Raw genomic sequence first — 6,310 nt, 5'->3', positions numbered from 1 at the left:
TCCTCCGTGCTGCCCCCTCCCCGCCTCTCCCGGGGGGACCGCCGGGGGGGACAGCGGGGACAGCGAGCAGCCACAAGCGGGCGGGGCGAGGCGCTGATGAAGGGACCGGGGAGCAGCGCGGGGACAGCGCGGGGACAGCGGGGGGTGGCGAATGTGGCCCCGCGCCACGCAGGTCCCCCCCCTTTCTGCCTGTCCCCCCCCTTTCTGCCTGTCCCCCCCGTTTATCCCCGTCCCCCCCCCGTTTATCCCCGTCCCCCCCCCGTTTATCCCCGTCCCCCCCGTTTATCCCCGTCCCCCCGCTGGTCGCCGTCCCCCCCGGTTCGTCCCCATCCCCTCCAGTTTGTCCCAGTCCCCCCCAGTTTGTCCCCGTGTCCCCGTCCCCCCCCCGGTACAATCATGGCGGCGCCGCCCGCACGCTCCGGTAAACTTTGCGGTTCACGGATCTCGGCGCGGCCGGGCGGGCGGGTTTGCGCGCCAGTGATATCCTGGATTTTTGGGGTTTGTTTTTGAACCATTCCCCAGCGCTTTGGGGTGAGGATTTGGGGGTTTTTCCCCCTGCAGCCTCCTGTGCCCGGCTGGCATCGCGCTGTGGGTGCGTTCCCGGTGGATCGCTCCGCAGGGATGAGCCGGCAGCGCTCCGAAAATCCCATTATCCCGAAATTCCCGGATCCCGGCTCCGCCAGCGCCACCGGCTGTCCTGGCCCGAGACTCCTCTGGAAAAGGGATTTAACCCCTTGGCACCTTGGGAAGGAGGAAAAATATTCCTTCCCCACTTGGGGGTTTGTGCGCAGCAGGAGGAGTGGTGGGAATCAGGGGGAAAACAGGGAAAAGATCCTGGAATATCGGGAATATTTATTTATGGGATTGTGTCTGCGGGGAATGAGTGAAGGGGAATTATCCTGAAATACTGAGGGTATTTCTGTTTGGAATTGCACCTGTATTAAAAGAGGGAAGAGGAATTATCCTGAAATATTTGGAATATTTATTTATGGGATTACACCTGCTAGGAATGAGTGAAAAGATCCTAAATATTGGGAATATTTCTTTTCTGGGGGTCTTTTATCCCCCCACTCTTTGCACTCCTGGAGAGTTTTGGGATGGATTCCCTGGCACAACGTTCCGCTCCAAACACTCCAATCCCAAATCAGCCACAATTTCTGAGGATTTTTGGGTGTTTCCCACCATTCTGATCATTCTTCCTGCTCTGAATATTCCATCATTTTACCATTTCCAACCTAAATAACGTCCTGAGCCTCCTTTTCCTCATCCCAAAAACCTTTGTAATCTTGGCCTGGCCCATCCTGGGATGTCTTTCAACCCAAACCCCCAAATTCTGATTTTTTTACCCTTTTTGAGTGCCCCTCAAGCATTCCATGCACGATTTTCCCTTTATCCCAATCCCTGAAAATCCCTGCAGGGGCAGAAATTCACTCAGCCTGAACTCCCTTTTTCCAAGGATTCCCCCCCTTTTTTCCCCCTTTTTTTCCCCCTTTCTCCCCTTTTCCTTTTATCTTTTGTGTTTAAGGAATTCTGGCCTTTGTATCCTGGAGATTTGGGATGGTCCCAGGATCAGATTTGGGATTTCCTCCCATCCCTTGTCCGTGGAGATCCTTGGACTTGAACTTTGAAAGGATTAAACTCCCATTTAATGGAATTTAAATTCCAATAAATTCCATTTAAATTCCATTTAAATCCCCATAAATTCCAGTGCCCAGTGTCTGCTGCCTCTTGCCCAGTGCGCAATGCCCGGTGTGCTGTGCCCAGTGCCCGGTGCCCAACACCTCCTGCCCGGTGCCCAGTCCCAGTGCCCAGTTCCCACTGCCCGTTGCCCAGTCCCCGGTGCCCAGTGCCCGGTGCCCAGTCCCCGGTGCCCAGTGCCCAGTGCCCAGTCCCCACTGTCCGGTGCCCAGTTCCCACTGCCCGTTTCCCGTTTCCCGGTGCCCGGTGAGCGCGGGCCGGGCCCGGGGCGGCGGCGGGGCCGAGCCCCGCAGGGAGGGCAGGAAGCGCCCGCGGCCCCTCGGGCTCGGAGCCGCATCCGGCCCGGGGCTGCGGGGGCGCAGGAAATGGGGGGGGGGGGAGCGGGGAGAGCGGGGAGAGGGAGGGGGGGGAGGGGACAGAGGAGCGGGGGAGCGGCTCAGGACGGTGGGACACGGGGGAACCTCCCGGGGGCATGTCTGGTTCCTCACCTGTCCCTCCATCCATCCATCCATCCATCCATCCTTCCATCCATCCATCCATCCCTCATCCATCCATCATCCATCCATCCATCATCCATCCATCCATCCATCCATCCATCATCCATCCATCCATCCATCATCCATCCATCATCCATCCATCATCCATCCATCCATCATCCATCACCCATCCATCCATCCATCATCCATCCATCCATCCATCCATCCATCCATCCATCCATCCCTCATCCCTCATCCATCCCTCATCCCTCATCCATCCATCCATCCCTCATCCATCCATCATCCATCCATCCATCCATCCATCCATCCATCATCCATCCATCCCTCATCCATCCCTCCATCCATCCATCCATCCATCCATCCATCCATCCCTCATCCATCCATCATCCATCCATCCATCATCCATCCATCCATCCATCCATCCATCATCCATCCATCCATCCATCATCCATCCATCCATCCATCCATCCATCCATCCATCCATCATCCATCCATCATCCATCCATCCATCATCCATCACCCATCCATCCATCCATCATCCATCCATCCATCCATCCATCCATCCATCCATCCATCCCTCATCCCTCATCCATCCCTCATCCCTCATCCATCCATCCATCCCTCATCCATCCATCATCCATCCATCCATCCATCCATCCATCCATCATCCATCCATCCCTCATCCATCCCTCCATCCATCCATCCATCCATCCATCCATCCATCCATCATCCATCCATCCATCCATCCATCCATCCATCATCCATCCATCCATCATCCATCCATCCATCCATCCATCCATCCATCCATCATCCATCCATCCATCATCCATCCATCCCTCATCCATCCCTCCATCCATCCATCCATCCATCCATCCATCCATCCATCCATCATCCATCATCCATCCATCCATCCCTCCATCCATCCATCCATCCATCCATCCATCCATCCATCCATCATCCATCCATCCCTCATCCATCCCTCCATCCATCCATCCATCCATCCCTCTGTCCATCCATCCATCCATCATCCATCCATCCCTCATCCATCCCTCCATCCATCCATCCATCCATCCATCCATCCATCCATCCATCATCCATCTATCCATCCATCCATCCATCCATCCATCCATCCATCCATCCATCCATCCATCCATCATCCATCCATCCATCCATCCATCCATCCATCCATCCATCCCTCCATCATCCATGGATCCCAGCCCTCCTCTCTCAGGACAAGCTGGAGATTTGGGATTCTCCAGCCTGGCAAGGAGAAGCTCCAGGGACACCCCGGAGCCTTTCCAGGGCTTCCAGGAGCTCCAGGAGAGCTGGAGAGGGCCTGGGGACAGGGATGGAGGGACAGGACCCCCGGAGTGGCTTCCACTGCCACAGGGCAGGGATGGACGGGATTTTGTCAGGAATTCCTGGCTGGGATGGAATTCCCAGAGCAGCTGTGGCTGCTCCATCCCTGGGAGTGTCCCAGGCCAGGCTGGGACAGGGGGAGGTGGCACTGCAGGGGATTTCAGTCCCTCCCACCCAAACCATTCCAGGATCCTTCGGTTCCTCAGATCCAAAAAATTCCCAACGCGCTCCCCCCCGTGCCCCACGGGACCGGGAGGGGGGAGAGGAGGGGACAGGGAGGGACAGGACAGGGAGGGAGGGACAGGTTCGGGATGAGCTGGAATTTCCCACCCCCCAGTTGCTCATCAGGAATTTTGGGGCTGTGGCCCAGGAATTGATCACTGCTGAGTGATTAATTGATTGATTAATAATTAATTAATCATAACTAGGCCCTTGGCAAACAAAAAGCAGCAAAATTCGGGCATCTTTGAGGTTTCCCCCCAAAATTATGTGGAAAGAGTCACCGGCAATGCTCCGGTGTGGATCAGAACTAACTAATGAGTCATTAACGAGTAATTAATGAGTGACACCAGCCAGCTCCGCCCTGACTCACATCCGTCCTGAAGCTGAAACATATTTTGGGGCTTTGTGAGCCCCAGGAATGGGAAATTTTGATGAAACTGCCCAAAATCGGGGCGTGAAGAGGTTTGGGATGGGTTTGAGGATTTGCCAGGGGTGCTGAAGCCAGCTCTAATGCAGCTTCACATCAATTTAATTAGTGATAAATTGAAGCCATCGGTCCCGAGCAGGGCGTGGAGCAGTTGCGGCTCTGCTCTGCAGATTTTTGGGGTGATTTCCTAATTTCGACAAACCCTCCCCGCTCTCCCCTTCCTCCGCTCCGCCCTGCCTCGGTGACAGCGGCGACACCAAAATAGCGGCGGGACCTGAAACTGAAACCGATTTGCGGCACCAAGGCTCGGCTTAAAAGGGTTTGTCAAGGTCCGCTCTGCCGGGATGGATTTGGGGTTTTTTGGGGCGTTTCCTCCTTTTCTGCTGCCGCGTTCTGGTGTTGGGATGGGCGCGTTTCCCCCGGGGGGGCTCCGTCACTTCAGTCACCTCAGGTGTCTTCACTAAAATTTAAAATAAATAAATTTATTTCTTTCATTTCCTTCCCAAATGAAGGATGTGAAGTGGCAAATCCCTGAATCCGGGGACAGGGAATGTTTATTTGTGGGGCTGCACCTGCAGGAAAGGACTAGGGAGAAATTATCCTGAAATTCTGGGAATATTTATTTATGGGATTACCCCTGCAGGGAATGAGGGAACCTGAATTATTGGGAATATTTCTGTTTGGGATTGCACCTCCAGATCCCAAAATCTGTGTCGCGACCCCTTTGGGATATCCCAGGAAACTCCCCGTGCCTTGGACATGGAGCAAAACCCAGGAGAGGTTTCCCGGCCGTGTTCCTCTTTTTATCGGGAATGAATTTTGAGGATAAATTCTATTTTATCGGGAATTAGCAGCAGAAAGCCCCGCGGGAATTCCGTTCCAGCCCTTCGGCCCGGGGGATTCCCCAGGACCCGGGCCCGCTCCCGGGGAGCCCGCGGGGCAGGCAGCCGGGGACCTCTGCTGGGAGAAGCCTAAAAATGCCTTTTTTGCCCCAAAATCGCGGCCGGGCAGGCGCGGGAGGGAGCCCTGCTGCGGGGGGCTGCGGCTCGGGTGTCCCCAGAGCCCCCCGGCCCCGGGAGAGCGTCCCCCGGTGTCTCCGGTTCTGCAGGGGAAGGGAGGAACCTCCCGGAACCGGGAATAACCCCGGGAGGCCGAGCTGCTCCTGCGGCTCATCCCAGTGGGATCCCCATCCCAGAGCCCATCCCAGTGGGATCCCCATCCCAGAGCCCGTCCCGGAGCTCATCCCAGTGGGATCCCGATCCCAGAGCCCATCCCAGAGCTCATCCCAGTGGGATCCCGATCCCAGAGCCCATCCCAGTGGGATCCCGATCCCAGAGCCCATCCCAGAGCTCATCCCAGTGGGATCCCCATCCCAGAGCTCATCCCAGTGGGATCCCAATCCCAGAGCCCATCCCAGTGGGATCCCAATCCCGGATCCCATCCCAGTGGGATCCCCATTCCAGAGCCCATCCCAGTGGGATCCCAATCCCGGATCCCATCCCAGTGGGATCCCAATCCCAGAGCCCATCCCGATGGGATCCCCATCCCAGAGCCCATCCCAGAGGGATCCCCATCCCGGATCCCATCCCAGTGGGATCCTGCAGCTCTTCCCTTTGGGATCACCATTCCCCAGCTCATTCCCGGATTCCCATTCCCCAGTGCATCCCCATCCCTTCCTCCATCCCAGGCTGGAGCTGGGAATTCCCTCAAAAAAGGGGAATTTCTAATTTTAAAAGGATAGGAATTTTTAACCCAGAGCAATGGAATTTTTAACCCCAACATGGGAATTTAAACGCAAAGAAATGGGAATTTCTATTCCAAAGGAAAGAGGTTTTTTTACCCCAAAAGGGATGGGAATTTCCACTCCAGAGGAGCAAAGTTGGGATTTTCCATTATTTTTCCCATCTTTGTTTTGCTTTCCTCTGACCCCAACCAGAAATGAACACAAGGATGGATTTTATGGCCCAAAAAATTCCAATTTTTATTTCTCCTTTCACCTCCTTAATGAAATTCCCATCCCTTTGGCTCTCCTGGAGGTGAAATTTCACCCCCAAACCACCCCAGATTTGCTGATTTTCACCCCAAACCAAGCGATTTCAGCCCAAGA

The sequence above is a fragment of the Haemorhous mexicanus genome, chromosome 28 (genome assembly GCF_027477595.1).
Source record: "Haemorhous mexicanus isolate bHaeMex1 chromosome 28, bHaeMex1.pri, whole genome shotgun sequence".
Taxonomy (NCBI): domain Eukaryota; kingdom Metazoa; phylum Chordata; class Aves; order Passeriformes; family Fringillidae; genus Haemorhous; species Haemorhous mexicanus.
This window is presented reverse-complemented; position numbering follows the sequence as displayed.